Source organism: Mustelus asterias, chromosome 4, assembly GCF_964213995.1.
Source record: "Mustelus asterias chromosome 4, sMusAst1.hap1.1, whole genome shotgun sequence".
Classification (NCBI taxonomy): Eukaryota; Metazoa; Chordata; class Chondrichthyes; order Carcharhiniformes; family Triakidae; genus Mustelus; species Mustelus asterias.
In genome coordinates, this window is record NC_135804.1 from 149,517,529 (window position 1) to 149,540,441 (window position 22,913).

Genomic DNA, 22,913 nt, shown 5'->3' on the forward strand with positions numbered 1-22,913 from the left:
TCAAAATCCATTATTAAGGAAGGAATAGCAGGATATTTAGAAAATGATTATACAATTAGGCAGAGTCAACATGATTTTATTGAAGGAAATTATGTTTGACAAATTTATTGAGTTCATTGAAGATGTGACAAGTAGGATGCTTAAAGGGAAATCAGTAGATGTAGAGTTTTTGGATTTCCAAACATCATTCATTAAGGTTCCACATAAAACGTTATTGCACAAGATAAGAGTTCATGCTGTTGGCAGTAATAGCGTGAACAGACGATAAGCTAATTAACACAAAACAGAGATTCGGGATAAATGTATTATTTAAGGCTGGCAAACTGTAATGAGTGGAATGTCACAGAGATCAGTGCTGGGGTCTCAACTATTTACATTCCAAATTAATGGCTTGGATGAGGGGACACAAAAAAAATCCATAAAAGTTGAAAGAAGATATAGATAGGTTAAGTGAATAGGTTAAGTGATAGGGATTAAGATATAGATAGGTTAAGTGAATAGGTTAAGTGATAGGGATTAAAATATAGATAGGTTAAGTGAATGGGCAAAAATTTGGCAGATGGAGTACAAGGTGGTAAAATATGATGTTCCCCCTTTGGCAGTAGGAATAGAAAAGCTGAAGATTATCTGAATGGAGAGAGATTGCAGAATGTTGTGAAACACAGGGATTTGGGAGCCCTTGTATTTGAAACAAAAATTGTTGGAATAGTTGGAAAGTAAATCAGAAAGGCAAATGGAATGTTAACCTTTATTTCAAGAGGGATTGAGTATCAAATAAGTCCTGCTAATTCTATAAAACATCGATAAGACCACACCTAGAATACTACATTCAGTTTGGCTTGCCTTACTTCAGGAGGGATATACTTGAACTGGAGGCAATTCAGAAAAGATTCACCAGGCTTATTCCTGAGATGGAGGTGTTGCTTATGAGGAAAGATTGAACAGGTGAGGTCTATATTCACTGGAGGTTTGGTGATCTTATTAAAACATATAATAATTTGAAAGGACTTGACAGGGAGGATGTTTTCTTTGTGGGGAAATTTAAAACTAGGGGCATAGTTTCAAAATAAAAGATCTCCCATTTAATAAAAAGATGAGGAGGGATCTCTTTTCTCTCAGAAGGTGGGTAATCATTGGATTTCTCTCCTCCAGAGGACAGTGGAGGTTGGATCATTGAATATATTCAAGGCAGAGTTAGACAGATTTTTGATGTACAAGGGAGTCCAAGGTATGGGGAGAGACAGACAGTTGGAGTTAAGGCCACAATCAGATCAACCATGAACGTACTGAATTGTGGAAAAGGCTCATTGTGCCAAATGGTCTATTTCTGCTCTTGTTTCCCATGTTCGTAGGAAAGAAATGGTTAGATGACTATCAGTTTGGGAATAGGGTTATAAGGGTAAGTGCAGATAAGAAAACAAATGCGGTGTGGAACATAACTGGCTAGATTTTGCAGTCAATGGCAATTATGGTATTTGCCATTGAGCTCGAAGACAGTTGCCTACCGAGATCTAGTGGTCTCTGTGGGATGGATTCCACTTTCCTGACGTCACTTTGAATCCGGCACCAAGTCAAAGGGATCTCCAGGAGTCCAGCAACAATGATATCATCAAGAAGGGTAAGCAGCCAATCACATCAAAGTATTCTCATTGTCAGCAAACACAACCACTGGATCCCTCCGTTTTAAATTTTTTAATTGTACAGGCAGCAAAATAAATGATTAAGACACACATTTAGGATGCTAAAATATCATAAAATAAAACTTTAAAAGAAATATTATTTTAAAAATATGTGGAATGTTTTATCATAATGGAAAATGTTGACATTCAACAAACAGAAAGTCATTCTTTCAGTGTCAGTGAGGGAGTTTAGCAGTAATTATGAACCTACACAGTTAAAAATCCAGTTACACCTCATTCAACAAAGTATAACCTGTTAAATTATTTTTACAGCAAGGCAAAGAGCATAAAACAGGATGAAACATTTTCTCAACTGAATCCAGGGCCACTGAGGATGGGAACACCTCAGAATAGCCAGAATGGAAAATGAAGGTTGCCCAACACAGTGAGGTAAATATTTTGAGCAGCCTACCGATATACACAAAACAGATGCGGCTATCATTCCCGTGGATGTGACATTACACTATTTAAGCACATTCAGAAATAAATATAATAATGCAGTAAAACAATTCAGGAAGATCAGCTTTTAGTACACACCATCTATGCAGCCTGGTGGCTGTTTGCTCAACTATGCAAAAAGAAATCAGTAACAGAACTTACAGCATCATAGGGCGGGATTATCCAACCATGCTCACCCCAAAACCAGAAAATCCCACCCAAGGTCAATGGACCTTTGCCTAGTCCGCCCTTCCCGCTGTGATTCCTGTGGCAAATGGGTGGGAAAATTCCCCCCCAAATTCCCCCCCATAGAAATCATACAGTGTAGAAGGAAGCCATTTGACCCATTGAGTCTACACCGATTCCCCAACAGAGCATCTTACCCAGACCCACCCCCCGCCCTATCGCTGTAACCGCATGTATTTATCCTGCTAATCCCCCTTAACCTACACACCTTGGGACACTAAGGGGCAATTTAGCTTGGCCAATCCACCTAATCTGCACCTCTTTGGACTGTGGGAGGAAACCGGAGCAACTGGCGGATACTCATGCAGACATGCAGGATCAGCATGTGAGGTAAGAGCAGCTTTATGTGTAGTGGTCTTTTCTTCATGTTCTTTTATCGATGTCCTGTGTCCACTTGAAACGGAAAGTACAGATTGGCATACTGCATGTAATAGAGGTGTTTCTTTTCTGGATAGTTGTAAATATGGAAAATCTTTTGGAGCTGGTTGCTAAAGCAGCAATTATGCATTTTTGGCAACACAATTTTCACTTTACAACGAATCTAGAATCTTACGTGTGTTCTACGTCATATGCCATTCAGTCAGCATCGTAGTTATGGCAACTGTAATAGTGCTGTTCCCATCTATGCAATAGCTATGGCAATAATAACTAAAATAGAAACATTCTGGATATTTCTAATGCATTTATTATTACTACTTAGACATTTAACAGGTAGCCTAAGGCGACATCCCCTACATATTTTGTGCTGTACCCCATTTATGCATTGAATATATTCCAACATGAGAATTTAAATATTAGGGTACTTGGGATGATTTGTGAATGAGGGACTCTTCCAGGGACGCTGTTTGCCCGGAAACACTGTACCTCGTCCCAGGGCTGTAACTGAAAAACAGGGAGGTGTGGATAACCTTGTGTGCATGGAAATTCTTGCTGGTTCAATGATTTTGAATTGATTGCAGTCTGAGGGAACTTCAACAACACTCCCTCAAGAGACGTGAAGACATGACAGAAACTTTGGGATTTCTGCAATTAACTGCAGACCTGAGAGATTGCTGTCAGTTTTAGAGGAATATCGATGGCAAACATTGACAGTTCACTGTCACAAGTACTGCAAAATTCAAACCAATGACGCCTGATCTTTAAGGCTGTAGACATTTCAAGCCAAGGAGTTGGTCAGAATTTACGCTGTAGGATGCAGACATAGGATCACACTTCGGCATTTTGTTTAATTCATTTCTGGGGAGAAGAACATAGCAAATATTTGTTGCAAATTTCCTTTAAAGGAGGGCATGGGTTGAGTAGAGGGCAACAGTTTGTGTTGCCCTTGGTCCTTCGAAGGATTCAACTTGTATGCAATTTTTTTGCTGTTGTTCCATGTTTCAAATTTATATGACAACTTTCTGGGTACCACATGTCACTCTGTAACCAGATAAATGAGGGATTGATTTAAGTTGATGCTAAACTTTTATTCTTCGGCTCTTTATGGATTGAACTTCTTGGTTCTGTTTGTTCATTAACCAGATGAAATTAGCTGAGGTTTTGAAACAATCAACACAAGAAACTGTTAACAAGAAACTGACTTGTGCTGCAGAAAACCAGTGCGCCAATTCATTATCAAAGATAATTTTTTTGAGTTATCACTTATTAAAAAATTCTCACATGGGATGTGGCTGTTGCTGGTTGGGCCAGCATTTATTGCCAATCCCTAATTGTCTCAGTCCTTGGCTTGCTCTGCCCATTTAAGAGTCAACCACATTGCGTGGGTCTGGATTCACATGTAGGGCAAATCAGTAAGGGTGGCAGATTTCCCTCCCTATAAGATATTAGTGAACCAGATAGGACTTTACAACAATCAGCAATGGTTTCATAGTCATTGCTAGACTTTTAATTCCAGACTTCTATTGAATTCAAACTTCACCATCTGGCATGGTGGGAGTTCAACTGGAGTCCCCAGAACATTACTTTGGGTCTTTGGATTACTGGAATAGTGACAATACCACTATGCCACTGTCTCCTCCGCCACAAGAGGAAATGGACTCTGAGTGAGGGCTGGTGTGTTCTCAAATACACAGATCAGTTATGCTGAGTATTTAAAAGCCATTGGACAGACAGACTTGATGGCACTGAAAAGATCACTTTCTAATTGTGTGACCAAGCCATTATCTATAAAATTGCTTTATAGGAAATGTACCAATGGAAAATTCAGGGAGAGAAAATGTCATAATGGAGGTTGTGATGTTTTGAGGTCCTGCTGCACCGATCCTGCCTCTCCTTTGACTCGCCACATTGAAATGGAATTTTCCTTTTCAATTTCAGTTTCCTCTCACATTGTATCTTCTTGAACATAAGCCTCCCTGATGACTACTGTCCGAAATGTCTCATTATTCATTCCCATTGCATTTGCACTCAAGCAACCTGCAAACTCGACACCAAATTTTAAACTAAAGGTTAGGATTTGAATGAAGAGAAAATGAAAGACAAAATTGTCCTTTAATTTCATCTGATACCTGAAAAAAGCTGAAATTCGACTTAACTCAATGATATGCACCAGATGAGTTGTATTGCCATTGCTCATTTATATAAAGAATAAAAGATCGCTGAGAAAGCATTACAGATTCTATGTGTTTTTATTTGTGTTACAAGCTAATAACATATTAAGGAGGTTAGATAGACTTCAAAGTGCTTTATCAATGTCATCTAAACTCACTGTAATTGCCATAGATTTACAGGCATTGTTCTTTATTAGATATGTAGATGTACTGACTATTTTATTAGAAATAATTGCAGAGTTGAAATGAAAATACCTTGGCTACACCATTACGTGACTCAAAAAATGTAGTGTTACTGTATTATGTGATTCATACTGTAGTGCTTCAATTTGGATGGTTTATAACTTTAGATCAATGCTTTATTTGTCTAACTTCCATGCAATGCACTCTGTGCAACTGGTATCCTTCTATTAGATGAATCACCAGCCTGCTATAAAATTATTGAGCAAATTCTCTTTAATATCTGCAACTCACAGAAAAATTGGAATTTCTTGTGCACTTTTAAATTAAAGAGAGAATTTTCTGAAACACATTTTGTGTTCATATTTAAATTTTGCAGAATAAAGAACAAAGAACAAAGAACAGTACAGCACAGGAAACAGGCCCTTCGGCCCTCCACGCCTGTGCCGCACATTGGTCCAACTAGTTTGTATCCCTCCATTCCCAGGCTGCTCATGTGACTATCCAGGTAAGTCTTAAACGATGTCAGCGTGTCTGCCTCCACCACCCTACTTGGCAGCGCATTCCAGGCCCCCACCGCCCTCTGTGTAAAAAACATCCCTCTGATATCTGAGTTCTACTTCGCCCCTCTCACCTTGAGCCCGTGACCCCTCGTGATCGTCACTTCTGATCTGGGAAAAAGCTTCCCACCGTTCACCCTATCTATCCCCTTCATAATCTTGTACACGTCTATTAGATCTCCCCTCATTCTCCGTCTTTCCAGGGAGAACAAGCCCAGTTTACCCAATCTCTCCTCATAGCTAAGACCCTCCATACCAGGCAACATCCTGGTAAACCTTCTCTGCACTCTCTCTAACGCCTCCACGTCCTTCTGGTAGTGTGGCGACCAGAAATGGACGCAGTATTCCAAATGTGGCCTAACCAGCGTTCTATACAGCTGCATCATCAGACTCCAGCTTTTATACTCTATACCCCGTCCTATAAAGGCAAGCATACCATATGCCTTCTTCACCACCTTCTCCACCTGTGTTGCCACCTTCAAGGACTTGTGGACTTGCACACCTTGGTCCAGACTCCAGAATTATTGTTGAAAGTATTGTGGAGAACTGAGCATCAATAAGGAAGAGAATTTTTTTTTTAATATGGGGTGTGAATTTTTTTCTTGACTATTCTGATAACCTTTCGTTTGTGCACGTGAATATTTTTGAAGCTTTGCCTGGAATAAAATCATGTGTTTATAAAACTGGCTCCCCTAGTGTAACAGGACAATAACATATTAGGCCCATTATTGTGTTACGTTCTTAGATGGTGGTAAGATTTTGTACTGGGATGTATACCCACTGAGTAACATATGCTTAGCCCCAATTAACGTTCCAGAGCCAACCCTAATTATGTGAGCTGCTGGCATGTAATTACCTATTGCAGCCAGATCTATAGATTTGGAATGGGATGTTGTAGATTGCTGTATCTATTTAAATTGGCCAGAATTGTCATTTAAAGGGCAAGGTAGTTCTTCAAGCAAATGCTTAGAAGGAATATTCAATTACTGGTTTGTAGTCCATAGACTTATTTATAATCGAGCACCGGCAAGACAGAGCACCCAGATTTCTGGATAGTGCAAGAAAAATGCATAAGTAGTTTTACATCAGCATCAGAAAGGAGGCAAGGAAAAGAGTGCTGAATAGCACCTGGCCAAATACAAACCAAAAGATCTATGACATTTGCCTTACACACAGCAGGATTGGACTACATGAGGAAAAGTGCCAAACCTAACTAAATTAGCCAAAGTTAAGCTATCCACTTGGACCTCATACCAAATAGATAGACAAAGTATGTATACTGCAAAGTGTTCCCACATATTGACAAAAGTCTTACATAAAGCATTTATATTTCTTTGACTATTTCATCATTAAAGTTTATTTATTATTTATTAGAGTCATAAGTGAGGCTTACATTAACACTGCAATAAAGTTACTGTGAAAGTCCCCTAGTTGCCACACTCTGGCACCTATTCGGGTCATGATGTGGAGATGCCGGTGTTGGACTGGGGTGAACACAGTAAGAGTTTTAACAACACCAGGTTAAAGTCCAACAGGTTTATTTGGTAGCAAACGCCATTAGCTTTCGGAGCGCTGCTCCTTCGTCAGATGGAGTGGAAATGTGGGAGCAGCGCTCCGAAAGCTAATGGTGATTGCTACCAAATAAACCTGTTGGACTTTAACCTGGTGTTGTTAAAACTCTTACTCTATTCAGGTACACTGAGGGAGAATTTAGCATGTCTAATGCACCTAACCAGCATGTTTTTCAGACTGTGGGAAGAAAACGGAGCACCCGGAGGAAACCCAGACAGAAACGGGGAGAATGTGCAGACTCTGCACAGACAGTGACCCAAGCCAGGAGTCAAACCTGGGTCGCTGGCACTGTGAGACAGCAGTGCTAATCACTGTGCCACCATGCCACCCATCACGCATTCGAAATGGAAGTAGGGCATCAATTCTGGCTATGACTTATCACTCATACTCTCAACAAATTGACAACTTGAAATCTCAACAAATTCATGCAACAAAATGGCCCGGGCTATAGTGGATCATTGGTGGTTATTTTCCAAAATTCTGTGAACCCTGGAATGGTTCTACAGATTGGAGGGTAGATAATGTAAGCCCGCTATTCAAAAAGGGAGGTAGAGAGAAAACAGGGAACTACAGACCAGTGAGCCTAACGTCGGTACTGGGGAAGTTGCTAGAGACCATTATCAAGGATTTCATAACTCAGCATTTGGAAGGCAGAGGTATAATCAGACAAAGTCAGCATGGATTTACAAAAGAGAAATCATGCTTGATGAATCTACTGGAATTTTTTGAGGATGTAACTAGTAGAGTTGACTGAGAAGAACCAGTGAATGTGGTTTATTTAGACTTTCAGAAAGCTTTTGACAAGGCTCACTTAACAGACTACTATGTAAAGTTAAAGCACATGGGATTGCCGGTAATGTTTTGAAACGGATAGAAAGCTGATTAGCAGATAGGAAGTAAAGAGTTGGCATAAATGGGTATTTTTCTGATTGGCAGTCAGTGACTAGTGGGGTTCCTCAGGAATCTGTGCGAGGGCCCCAACTGTTCACATTATATATTAATGATTTGGAAGAGGGAACTGAATGTATTATCTCCAAATTTGCAGCTGATAAAAAGTTGAGTGGGAGGGTGAGCTGTGAGGAGGATACAGAGATGCTTCAGCATGATTTGGACAGGCTGTGTGAGTAGGCATGTGCATGGCAGATGCTGTATAATATGGATAAATGTGAGGTTATCCACTTTGGTAGCAATAATAGGAAGACAGATTATTACTTGAATGGGTGTAAATTGAGAGAGGTGGATCCTCAGTGAGACCTTAGAGTTCTTGTGCATCCATCGCTGAAAATAAGCGCACAGGTACAGCAGGCAGTAAAGAAGGCAAATGGTATGTTGGCTTCATAGTGAGAGGATTTGAGTATAGGGATAGGAATGTTTTGCTGCAATTCTATAGGGCATTGGTGAGGCCACACCTGGAGTATTGTGTACAGTTTTGGTGTCCTTATCTGAAGAAAGATGTCCTTGCTATAGAGGGAGTACAGCGAAGCTTTACCAGGTTGATTCCTGGGATGGAGGGTCTGTCATATGGGGAGAGACTCAGTCAGTTAGGATTATATTCACTGGAGTTTAGAAAAGTGAGAGGGGATCTCATAGAAATGTATAAAATTCTGACAGGGTAGATTCAGAAAGAATGTTCCCAATGGTGGGGGAGTCCAGAACTAGGGGTCATAGTTTGGAGATAAGGGTTAAACCTTTTAGAACTGAGGTGAGGAGAAATTTCTTCACCCAGAGAGTGGTGAATGTGTGGAATTCACTACCACAGAAAATAGTTGAGGCCAAAACGTTGTCTGATTTCAAAAAGAAATTAGATATAGCTCTTGGGGCTAAAGGGATCAAGGGATCTGAGAGGAAGGGGGGAATCAGGATATTGAATTCGATGATCAGTCATGATAAAGATGAATGGTGGAATAGGCTTGAAGGGCCGAATGGCCTACTCCTGCTTCTAGTTTCTAGGTTTCTATGTAACAACTTGTCCTGTCTATGTGACAATTCAAGTACTCACATATAGGGTGGATTCTGGTATGGATGTTTGAGTGGCACTTTATATATTCCCAACATTCCCAACTGCTCAAAGCTACTTGCTGACTTGTAGGACAAGGTGGCAATAATGCTAGGGAATGAACCAGAATTGCAGGACTTAGAATTATTTCTCCCTGGACACCTTTGAAGCAGCCTCTTTATAAAACCCTGTGATTAAAGAGATAAGTTAGTGATGGATTGTGAAGGGGGAGGATTCCTTTTTCCATTGAAAGGGAAATATGCCCATGTTTCTTCCTTCTATTTTTCCATAGGTAATTAAGAAACAGCAACTGCTATCCATGAAATCAGCACTCTACAGCCCTCTCAGTATTATTTGCAAGCACCAGAACTGGATCATACAAAATCAATCAGTGATCTTGAGAAGGTAGTAGTGACTGAGTCATTGTTTACAGTAGGAAGAGCATGTGATGGTGGCAGAGGAGGACTAGTAACCAGCTATCCAGATGGTATTTGCGAAATATGGTAATGAAGTGAAATTGTGCCATGCTCCTGTTGTGATTCAATGGAAAAGGACGTGAAAATACTAACTGGTCATCTGTTGATATGTACGTAAACAATACATTGGTTGATGTTGCTGATGATCCCTATGGTAACCTGGAAGGAAGTGCATTCAGACATTTGAGCGAAGTGATCATCTTGACTGCCACAGGAAGATTCTATTGTAGATTGGTTTCAAATGTCTTTACAACAGATGTTACAGTGGTGGAACTGGTGCTATGCTGAACGCTTGTGTTCATCCGTTGTTATTACATAGTAGTTATGAACAGGGCCTGCATATACAATTGCTGGTATAATGGTGACTGCCAGTGATCCAAGGTGTCCCTGGCACCTTTTTGTATCACCTTTACTATGAAATACTATGATCTAGGTACCAATGGCAATTCCTATCATTAGTATCATGTTGTTGGACAACTGGCAAGGGATTCTGTAGCTTGTCACTAGATGAGTTAATACTTCCTGAACTGGGGTGAATGGCTTTACATCCATTCCCCTTTAACCATATTTGCCTGTTTTGCTGAACATTTGTAAGTGATTTAATTGTAGTTGGCTTCTTAGTGATTCTGCAGCCAATGTTTGACTGTTTCTGATATCACATAAAGACTCCCATATGATCTGATTCCCAAAAAGGGAAGAAACCAGTCCACAAAAAAAGGAAGGAATGCTGAAAAATAACATTGAAAATATAAAAACAAAGTCAAAGACCACTGGGAAGGGGAAAAGCAAAATATTCACTAAGCAGTTTTTGTTCCTTTAAGAATTCTTTTGAAAATGGAACTTCTCTTTATACGCAAGCCAGACGGATTTAACACACAGCATGATTCCATCATGAATGACAGGAAATTGCACACACTCTGATTTCCATATATTATCATCTTATTTGAATCGTACACAAAAGCACTTGCACAAAATATGCAAGGGCAATCATTTAGATGTTGAGCTCGAATGGAAAATTGCATGTTAGGGTATACCAGTGGTCCTCACACGCCCATTTGCACCAGCAAAATGATCCTACCAGATAAAAGATGTTAAATGTTCGAGTTTACAAAACACTGTATTTGTAGAACTGTGCTGGTGCAAATACATATTAATAAAATTACAAAAGGCCCAAGATTTGAACCCAGAAACACTGAATTTACATTTAATCCTAAAATCAGAATTAAAGAAATGATTTTGGTTTCATTGAAACATCAGCGTTTAATTAAAGGGCATTTATAATCTCTGGTTTGTCTACGGCCCTTTGCACTCATGATGTGGATTGGACTTTAACCTGGTGTTGTTAGACTTCTTACTGTCTTTGCACTCTACCATTATTGGGAACATGTCCCAATCTTTTTGAATGTCATTTTACCAGCATAAATGTAATGAGTAGTCTGATATTCCAGCCCACTCTGTCAGAGCTGCTTCAGTTACCGAGGCTCCATAATACATTACCAATATCAATCCTGCAGCTGCTTCACGTTCCAGCTGTTTGCAGATGTTTCACTGGAGACTCGGATCCTAGAAATAATCTGCAACAGCCTTCATTGAATCATATGATAGGAACGGCCACTTCAAAAACTAATCAATGTGTTCAATGGCAGAAAGCTCATGCAAAAACACTTTAGTCGGAGCCCTCATGATATATTCCTCGTGTCAGTCAATGTTTAAAACAGAAAGAAAACATAATTTGAACTTATAGAGCACATTTTGTGAGTTCAGCATATCCCAACACATTGTAAAGCCAATGATTTATTTTAGAAGTGTAGTCACACTTTTATACAAAAATGCCAGACAATTTGCACTCAGCAAACTTCCACAAACAAAATAAGAAAAATAACCATTTAATATTTTTTTCTTTATGATGCTGGCTCAGCATCATCCAGACTCGAACCATTGGTTCTATTCTCTCTCCATAGATGCGGTCAGACCTGCTGAGATTTTCCAGCATTTTTCTGTTCTTGTTTCAGATTCCAGCATCCGCAGTAATTTGCCTTGCTCCTCTTCAAATTGTGAGGTAGGAATTTTTAACAAAGGCATTTCTCAGGTGAACATTTCATCCAAAACAGCACCACTGACAGTGCGGCACTCTTGCAGAACTGCAATGCCAGCTGGATAATGGGCTGAAGTGAGGAAGTGCGGCTTGAGCTTACAACCTTATGCCTCAGAAGTCATCATCGTACTATCCGTTAAATTATGAAAACCTGCATATATAATAGCAGCTGAGTTGCAGTATTTCATGAATAATTTATGCATTTTCATGCCCTAGTTACCCCATTTAAAAAAAAAGAGTTTCCCTTGATTCCCAAAGTATGTGATGCACTAAAAGATGCCTGCAGGGTACCCTGCAAAGTTAATCAATTTCCAAATTATATCATGGTCCATAACTTCCAATCTCTGGAGGGTTATAAAAGAACAAAGAAAAGTACAGCACAGGAAACAGGCCCTTCGGCCCTCCAAGCCTGTGCCGCTCATTGGTCCAACTAGACCATTCGTTTGTATCCCTCCATTCCCAGACAGCTCATGTGACTATCCAGGTAAGTCTTAAACGATGCCAGCGTGTCTGCCTCCACCACCCTACTTGGCAGCGCATTCCAGGCCCCCACCACCCTCTGTGTAAAAAACATCCCTCTGATATCCGAGTTATACTTTGCCCCTCTCACCTTGAGACCGTGAGCTCTCATGATCGTCACCTCCGACCTGGGAAAAAGCTTCCCACTGTTTACCCTATCTATACCCTTCATAATTTTATACACCTCTATTAGGTCTCCCCTCATTCTCCGTCGTTCCAGGGAGAACAAGCCCAGTTTACCCAATCTCTCCTCATAGCTAAGACCCTCCATACCAGGCAACATCCTGGTAAACCTTCTCTGCACTCTCTCTAAAGCCTCCACGTCCTTCTGGTAGTGCGGCGACCAGAATTGGACGCAGTACTCCAAATGTGGCCTAACCAGCGTTCTATACAGCCGCAACATCAGACTCCAGCTTTTATACTCTATACCCCGTCCTATAAAGGCAAGCATACCATATGCCTTCTTCACCACCTTCTCCACCTGTGCTGCCACCTTCAAGGATTTGTGGACTTGTACACCTAGGTCCCTCTGTGTTTCTATACTCTTGATGGCTCTGCCATTTATTGTATAACTCCCCTCTACATTAGTTCTTCCAAAATGCATCACTTCTCATTTATCTGGATTAAATTCCATCTGCTATTTCTCCGCCCAATTTTCCAGCCTGTCTATATCCTGCTGTATTGTCCGACAATGTTCATCGCTATCCACAAGTCCAGCTATCTTCGTGTCGTCCGCAAACTTGCTGATAACACCAGTTACACCTTCTTCCAAATCATTTATATATATCACAAATAGCAGAGGTCCCAGGACAGAGCCCTGCGGAACACCACTGGTAAAAGCCACATTGACAACCCACATTGTCTGTTCCTTTAAGACCTGGCTGGCTTTAGTGATTCGCATTCTAATCAGTATTCTGTAACTTGATGTTGTGTCTCTGTGCACTGTTTGAGAGCACATTTCCACTCCATCTGACGAAGGAGCAGCGCTCCGAAAGCTTATGGTATTTGCTACCAAATAAACCTGTTGGACTTTAACCTGGTGTTGTGAGACTTCTTACTGTGTTCACCCCAGTCCAACGCCGGCATCTCCACATCATGAACACCACTGGTCACAGACCTCCAGCCGGAAAAAACCCTTTGACTGTTACCCTCTGTCTCCTGTGGCCAAGCCAGTTTTCTACCCATCGAGCCACCTCTCTTTGTATCCCATGAGCCTTAACCTTCTTAACCAACCTGCCATGAGGGACTTTGTCAAATGCCTTACTGAAATCCATAACCCATGGCCCTTCCTTCGTCAACCGTTTTTGTCACTTCCCCAAAAAATTCCACTAAATTTGTAAGGCACGACCTCCCTCTTACAAAACCATGCTGCCTGTCACTAATGAGATTGTTCCATTCTAAATGCACATACATCCTGTCTCTAAGAATCCTCTCCAACAACTTCCCTACCACGGACGTCAAGCTCACTGGCCTATAATTACCCGGGTTATCCCTGCTACCCTTCTTAAATAACGGTACCACATTCACTATCCTCCAATCCTCAGGGACCTCACCTGTGTCCAATGAAGAGACAAAGATTTCCATCAGAGGCCCAGCAATTACATCTCTTGTCTCCCTGAGCAGTCTAGGATAGATGCCATCAGGCCCTGGGGATTTGTCAGTTTTAATGTTACCTAAAAAACCTAACACTTCCTCCCTTGTAATAGAGATTCCCTCTAACGGGTCAACACCTCCCTCTGAGACACTCCCAGTCAACAAGTCCCTCTCCTTTGTGAATACCGACGCAAAATATTCATTTAGGATCTCCCCTATTCCCTTGGGTTCCAAGCATAATTCCCCTCCTTTGTCCCTGAGAGGTCCAGGAGGCACCAAAGAAAATGCACTGGGGGCACCTCCTTGAAGTCCCCAGGCAATGGCTATTTAAACTTTCAATGTGCAAGTGCCCTGCACTGGGAACCATCTGATATTCTGATTTAAATTGGAGGCCGGGCGGTTCCAAATGTCTTAGAAGAATAGTTACTCAGGAAATGTTAAAAGAATTAAAACCACATTGAATTCCTGGATAACTATAGTGCTGAGCCCCACAATTAGAACCATAGAACCACAGAAAATTACAGCTCAGAAATAGGCGTTTTGGCCCTTCTTGTCTGTGCCGAACCATTTTTTGCCTAGTCCCACTGACCTGCACGTCGACCATATCCCTTCACACCCCTCTCATCCATGAACCCGTCCAAGTTTCTCTTAAATATTAAAAGCATTTACCACTTTATCCGGCAGCTCATTCCACACTCCCACCACTCCCTGCATGAAGAAGCCCCCCCTAATATTCCCTTTAAACTTTTCTCCTTTCATCCTTAACCCATGCCCTCTGCGTTTTTTTCTCCCCTAGCCTCAGTGGACCATCTTAACTGGACCATCCGCCCCCCTGCCCCCCCACCCACTTGACTATCCTTCCCACCCCCCAACTAACCCCCAGCCACCCCTCACCCTTGACTAGGCTCCACTCCTCCAACTACCCCCCGACTCCCCTACTACCCACCTGACCTCAGAACTACTTTGCCACCCTTCAAACTACTCCCCAAACCTCCAAATGCACCCCCAATCCTCCAGATACCCTCCTCACCCCTCACGACTAACTCCCCAAACTCTGACTACCTTCTTGACCACCACCTCACAACCCTGGCTAGCCTCCAGATCCTCCTGACTACACTCCCGACCTCCCCCACCCCCCCAAACTTCCCCTATACCCCGGCTAGCCGAGTCAGAAGGTTGGGTGAGGAAGGTGTGGCTCCCAATAATGTAGCAGCAAAAAGGAGTTGAGACTCGGACTGTCACTGCTCAGAAGTTTTTTCCCATCAGATGTCTGCTTTAAGAGATAAATGCATCACAAGTTATCTTGCCTTTGACATGTTAATTGCATCCAAACTTGCAAACACCAATATAAATGGAAAATCTATGCCATATTTCTGAAAGAAAACCTGGCAAAGTACAGTTCAGGAGGATTGACAAGATCAGAACACCACCTGGGCTGGAGTGAGAGAGAGTGTGATGTAAACCAGGGCTGGTGGAAAGGTCATGCTGCACATTGACCTAACTAGGGGATTTTTACAGTAACTTCATTGCTGTGTCAATGTAAGCCTACAAGTGACTAATAAATAAACTTTAAACTTTATTATTCAGGCTAAATTTACAACAACTTAGTTCTTCTGGGCCTAGGTTTAAGTTTAAAGTTTCTTTATTAGCATCACAAATAGGCTTGCATTGACACTGCAATGAAGTTACTGTGAAAATCTCCTGGTCGTCTGTTCGGGTACACTGAGGGAGAATTTAACATGGCCAATGCACCTAATCAGCATGTCTGAAATCGGGGATCACAGATGAGCTGGCAAGGTGGATACAAAACTGGCTCGGTCAAAGAAGACAGAGGGTAGCAGTGGAAGGGTGTGTTTCTGAATGGAGGGCTGTGACAAGTGGTGTTCCTCAGGGATCAGTGCTGGGACCTTTGCTGTTTATAATATATATCAATGATTTGGATGAAAATGTAACTGGATTGATTAGTAAGTTTGTGGACGTCACAAAGGTTGGTGGATTTGCGGATAGCGATGAGGACCATCAGAGGATACAGCAGGATATAGATCAGTTGGAGACTTGGGCAGAGAGATGGCAGATGGAGTTTCATCCGGACAAATGTGAGATAATGCATTTTGGAAGGTCTAATACAGATAGGAAATATACAGTAAATGGCAGAACCCTTGAGTATTGATAGGCAAAGGGATCTGGGTGTACAGGTACACAGGTCACTGAAAGTGGCAACGCAGGTGGAGCAGGTAGTCAAGAAGGCATACGGCATGCTTGCCTTCATCGGCCGGGGTATTTAGTTTAAAAATTGGCAAGTTATGTTGCAGCTTTATAGAACCTTAGTTAGGCCATACTTGGAATATAGTGTTCAATTCTGGTCACCACACTACCAGAAGGATGTGGAGTCTTTGGAGAGGGTACAGAAAAGATTTACCAGGATGTTGCCTGGTATGGAGGGCATTGGCTATGAGGAGAGGTTGGAGAAACTTGGTTTGTTCTCACTGGAGCGATGGAGGTTGAGGGGAGACCTGATAGAAGTCTACAAGATTATGGGAGGTATGGATAGAGTGGATAGTCAAGCTTTTTCCCAGAGTGGAAGAGTCAATTACCAGGGGGCATAGGTTTAAGGAGCAAGGGGCAAGGTTTAAAGGAGATGTATGAGGCAGATTTTTTACAGAGAGTGGTGGGTGCCTGGAACTCGTTGCCGGGGGAGGTAGTGGAAGTGGATACGGTAGTGGCTTTTAAGGGGCGTCTTGACAAGTACATGAATGAGATGGGAATAGAGGGATATGGTCCCCGGAGGGGTAGGGGGTTTTAGTTAAGTCGGGCAGCATGGTCGGTGCAGGCTTGGAGGGCCGAAGGGCCTGTTCCTGTGCTGTAATTTTCTTTGTTCTTTGTCTTTCAGACTGTGGGAGGAAACTGGAGCACCCGGAGGAAACCCTCGCAGACACGGAGAGAACTTCCACACAGACGGTGACCAAAGCTAGGAATCGAACCCATGTCCTTGGCGCTGTGAGGCAGCAATGCTAACCACTCTGTCACCATGCTTGATAGCATGTTACTTTCTGCCTTCAGAGTACAGGATTGCATGGTTGGTAAACCACATGGAACGCTAAAAATTGATTCATTGATAAAAGGATAATTGTTAGCTCTGCATTCTCTTTCCATTTCATGACATCAAAAAGGTTTTAATTTCAGACTTAAGGGACGCTGCCCTACCTATGGAAACCACCTATTGCTATGATTGCAAATACAAAGTTTTGGAAGAAAGTCATTTGAGATCTAAAAATAAATACTGCAAACCCTTCAATGGTGCATTTCTGATACTTCGGCCCAAATTCCCATGGTGGTTCTTCAATCTGCTGTAGTAATTTCAGTGGAAGATGTTTGTCATTTATGTCCAAACACAGCACCAGATTGTGAAAACTCCCCATGGAAATATTACCAGATTACAAGTGTCCATAGTTTGTCTGTCTACTATTTGAATTCCTCCCACTTAGCTTCTTGCTATATTAGCACAGATGAAGTCTGATTTCTCTTTTTATCCTGATTTCCATTTCTATCTTGTGCTCTGATGAAGGGTTACATTCTTCACTTTTCAGATACAATTGTTCTGCCATATCTCAATGTCTTTTATAATGAGCATATAGTTGACAACTCATTTATAAACTAGGGAACTCACATTCCTTATCTTCTCAATTGTCATTCATTGTATTTCTTTGATCCCAACTTTCACTCACTTTTCTGCACAGCCTCCCATAAGATCATAAGAAATAGGAGTAGGCCATTCAACTCATTCAGCCGGTTCTGCCATTCAATAAGGTCATGGCTGATCTGATTGCAGCATTAATTTCACTTTTCTGCCTGTCTCCAATAACCCTTGACTCCCTTGTTGATGAAAAATTTGTTTAATTCAATCTTGAATATATTCAATCTTGACCCCTTCTCCTTTTCCTTTCTCCTGGGAAATCTTGGAAATTTCCCAGTACTTTGGAAATTAGGCATGGAGAGAACTCTGATTAAGTTGTGATGTTATCCTTGTTTTTCCCATCTATCTAAATAATGATCATCGAGCAGCATCCCAATCATCAAAAATGCCTAATGAGAAAATCGTATTCAATTCTCAGCAACATTTGTTTAAATAGCCATATCCCTACTTTATAGTGTGTGTGCCTGGTTCTGCCAATCATATTTTGCCTCCCCTTTTCCACCATGATCTTATGTGCCTACTTTATTTGGTAGTTCTGCAGGTAAGATATTTTTAATGCTGGCTATTCTTACACTTTTCAACTAATTTCTTATTGAGGTAACAAGGCAGGCTCAATGCGAATGGCTATATCCATCCTTCCAAAATCCTACAGAGTTACTTCTTAAATGAATTCAGTGTGCTGACATCCACAAACCTTCCTGGTAGTCAGTTACTGATTACTCTGCTGATCTCAGTTTACATAAATGCATCCTGAACTCGGCCCTAAATTTACACACATGGCTTAATCTAAAGCTTCTTTGTTCTGTTAAGTTTATTAAATACTGTAACACCTTCCCAGAGATACCCCTCTCTGAGTTTTTTTTTATTCATTCGTGGGACATGGGTGTCACTGGCTGCCCAGCATTTATTGCCCATCCCTAATTGCCCTTGCAGGGCAGTTGAGAGTCAAACACATGGTTGTGGCTCTGGAGTCAGATGTAGGTCAGACCAGTTAAGGACAGATTTCCCTTCTCTAAATGACATTAGTGAACCAGATGGATTTTTCCAACAATTGGCAATGGTTTCATGGTCATCAGTGGATTCTTAATTTCAGATCATTTATATTGAATTCAAATCCCACCATATGCCATGGTGGGATTTGAACCCAGGTCCGCAGAACATTAGCTGAGTTTCTGGATTAATGGTCTAACGATAATACCACTAGGCCATTGCCTCCCACAGGATGAAGAGAACTAGCTCAGAAAACTTCCTTAAAATTCTTCCCTCCAGTAGTTCAGCCTGACTGACACAGGTAAACTATCTCTGGGGGGCAGGTGTCTCCCTACAGTAGTGAGCAGGGCTGTGTGCAGTACTCCAAGTCTGGTCTAAAATTGTTTCAGCAAAGGCTTCTGACAACGTGAACTGGATTGATTTAGCAATGTAAGACAGCAATCATATTTACTGTCAACATTCAACACTTAGACATGGTGAATGATGAGGCGACGCCATTAAATCTCCTTGTTCGAATTGTGTTCCACCTGTAGAGTACACCTCTCTTATTTATTACTTCCAATACACAATTTCAATTGTCCATATTGAATTTTATTTACCATTGATCAATCCAAGTGCATATCTCTTTGCACAGTGTGACTTTGCCTCCTTTTTCTCCCAGCTTTATGTTTATTGGTGAATTTAATTCCCTAATGTAACTCTAGGTTAAGATCTCTGGTGCATACTGCATTGTATCTCTGCCATTGCGATCTAGCACTGCGACTGATTTATTCTTCAACCTAGAAACTTCCCATGTCTATTGACTCAGGCAATGTCCTATGTGTTCATGTCTGCCTCTGTGTCTTGTTTTTTTCCCCTGGAACAGGTCACCAAGCAGGGTTGCCAACCTTGCAGCATTGACCTGGAGTCTCCAGAGATTTAAGACTAACCTCCAGGACACTGCTGTATGCAACCCTGGAAAAAATCAATGGTACATCACATTTTTATTTGTCACTTTCTTTGAAAGTTTCTATTTACCAGATATAAAAATATGGAAAATGGAGGGGAGGGGATGGGGTGGGGGGGGGGGGGGGAGCGGGAGAGCGGGGAGTGATGGGGGTAGAGCTGTTTGACTGACAGTCAAGCATCATCCAATAGGGTAAAAGAGTAGTTTTGCTTTCCAATTGTCCAGGAAGGTAGTGTGAGTCACAAGGATGGACGTGGCGGTCCACGAATGTCTGGATGGTGGGGAAGTCATGTGATAAAACCTCCAGGGATATATTGGCGGCACGATGGTTAGCACCGCTGTCTCACAGCGCTAGGGACCCGGGTTCAATTCTGGCCGTGGGTGACTCTGTGGAGTTTACACATTCTCCCTGTTTTGGCCTGGGTTTGCTCCAGTTTCCTCCCACAGTCCAAAGATGTGCGGGTTAGGTTGATTGGCCGTGCTAATGATTTGACAAAGGGTCATTTGGATTCAAAACATCAACTCTTTTTTCTCCTTACCGATGCTGCCAGACCTGCTGAGATTTTCCAGCATTTTCTCTTTTGATTGGCTATGCTAAATTGACCATAGTGTCAGGGGATTAGTAGGGTAAGTATGTGGGGTTTCGGGAATAGGGCCTGGGTGGGATTGTGGTCAGTGCAGACTTGATGGGCATTCAGCCGGGCCGAATGGCCTCCTTCTGCACTGTCGGGATTCTATGATATTTAATCACAGTTGGCAACCCTGGTTACCAGCAGTTACGATTTGAGAGGGTGTCACTCCACATCAGGGGGACTCTTACAGCTGCATTAGAATCATAAAATCCCTGAAGAGCAGAAAGAGGCCATTCGGCCCATTGAGTCTGCACCAATCACAATCCCACCCAAGCCCTATCCCCATAACCCCACATATTTACCCTGCTGGCTCCCCCTGACACTAAGGGGCAATTTAGCATAGCCAATCCACCTAACCCGCACATATTTGGCGCTGCATTAGAAGATTGTACAAGTTGACTCGTCAGGCCATGGAGTCTGGGATAGGTTTCGAGCCCGGGCAGGGCTGCTGTTGCTACTCACACAACATCCGCTACCAATCCCCCCCCCCTCCATTACTCAAGTATTTATTTGATTTCCTTTCGCCAATTATGTTAGCCGCTGAACTTAGTTGATAAAGTAGTTTGTTATTATCACTTAGTTTTGTGTGCGGTGAGTTCTCACTCTCTCCTGTTGATATAATCTTGGCCGATGCTCCGTGAAAACATTCATTCTGGGATTTCCAAGGCAGTCCCCACTAAAGTTAAAGCCGTCCTTAAAATTCATCCCCATTGCGTTACACGGATTTGTCCCCTTGCCTAGGAGCGGTTGATCAGACTAGCTTCTAATGTGTTCTTCCCGAGGCATTCCCATTGTCTGTTTTGCCTGTGAGAATTGAATTTGTCAGGCTTTTAACTATTTAGGTTAACGGGCCTGCAGGTGTACATGCATTCAGTGCGGGAACCACCCCGCCCCCGTGTTCAATTTGACCGAATTTCACGAATCTCCTGCCCAGTGTATCTTGAAGGACAGTTCATCCATTCCTGGGTTAATCATTGGGGTGTCGATCCCCATTCGGTCATGTATCCAAACTCTGGCTCCACCTGATATCAAATTCTCAGGATGCACGCTTGTCTACACTGGTTAAATATTCAACGCTTAACACCTAAACAAATAATTCCTAATTAAATCCAGCGCTTTCCCCCAATACCACTTATTGCAGCAACAGGGATCACAACATCGTTCCACACCAGAAGCCCTGGCCACATACATAGCTGTGTTTACTTGCACAATCGCTAAGGGTAGATGGAATATTTCAGGAAGGTTGTTGTGTGCTCGGTTAAAGGCTAAGTCAATATTCAGGCTGTTTTTCTGTACTAGGTTTTAATCATCAGCCCTCATGCAATACTCAGCAGTGAGCTAGCTACAAGGCGCTGCATCTTGTAATTAGGAGACAGAAGCATTGCCACAGTCCCAGAAATGGCTTTAGTGAATGTTCAAGAAGGTGGGCGCCTTATCTACCCCATTAAAGTTGATAAATGGCTCGTGTGTCGGGTGCTAACATGATTGTGGCAGCAATACTCTACTTCCCACACCAGACAGGACAAAAAACAAAACACAAGCCGGACGAACATTCAAAAAACATTGGACAATTTTATCAGAGCCTAAACTGAGAGGTTTACATTCCCTTTCCGTGAGATTATTGGGAAAGTCCCTCCCTCTCAAAACAAAGAGGCGAAAAAGCAATGGGACATTTTACACGGCTTGGAACCCATAAATGAATCCGGATTGGCTCTGCCAATCCCGAGATCAGTCCACAGCAGATTTCAGACGGGTTAATGAGTTGGTGATTTCCCATCTGAATCAGTTGACTTGTGGAATGAAGCTTTGGGTGGGGAGAGAGAGAGAACGTGATTGTTGAAGAGTTCTCCGTAAATGGCAAATGGAATAAAGATTGACCACAGTTTCGCACTCCAGCCTCTACACACTGGACCATCTAACCAGACCTTTCAATCCAAGCCCGCCAGCCACAGGCTGCTGTTGGACGGATGGGTTCGGATGTCTACTGGGTCCAATTTCTAATTAAAAAATGATATTTTTTTCAATCCCATCCAATTGGTTTCAGACGTTGAAAAATAACCTACAGTCTCGCACCGCAATAGCATCATGTCAAACCCTAAACATTGTCATTTTTTTAACCCAGAAAAAAAATCGCTTTAAAAGATAGCCAACCGAACCCACTGGAATAGTTTAAGAGACTTATATTTTTACCTGTAGGCTAGGTTCCCCTGTGATCTCCCCTGATAAATCGACACAATTGTCTTTTTCATTTAAAACGCAGCGTTTGGACCAATGTTATCCTCTGGAAGACAATAACAGGCAAAACGCCGATCATCGCAGAATCGTTTCAAATTCACATCTTCGCATGACCATTGTGAAAATTAACTTTTCCAGGGTTGACATCCACACAGCTCTTTTTTTTATATGAAACAAAAAACACCTTTCCAAAGCATTTATTATATCCGGATAGGTTCGATTTCCTTGGAGAAAGTGCAGGCTTGCGATTCCCACTCCCTCTCTCAGATCCTTCCTTTAGGAACCTGGTCGCGTTGTTCTCCACCGAGACAGCGAAGCCAGGAGCTGGCTTTTCATTCCCCGAAAGCTTCAGCAATAAAGCAGCAACACACTACGCCTCTCTGAAAAGCCGGCAGAAATCTTTAGCTGAGTAGCATTTTCGATAGGTCAGTGGATGGAGATACGGTTCTGCATTGGCGTGACAGAACCGTCAGTCAATCAACCCCTTTCGATAAGACTAGTCCGCCTGACACA

General features: G+C 42.1%; 1 protein-coding gene across 1 annotated transcript in view; it reads right to left on the minus strand.

Annotated features, from left to right (window-relative positions):
- LOC144493070 (short transient receptor potential channel 5-like) overlaps positions 1-22,393 on the minus strand; it is a 124,353-nt gene extending 101,960 nt beyond the window's left edge. The window contains exon 1 of the mRNA XM_078211941.1: positions 22,356-22,393. The gene's annotated coding sequence lies outside the window, so the exon portion shown is untranslated. The remainder of the gene's footprint in view (positions 1-22,355) is intronic.
- Between the last annotated feature and the right edge of the window lie 520 nt (positions 22,394-22,913).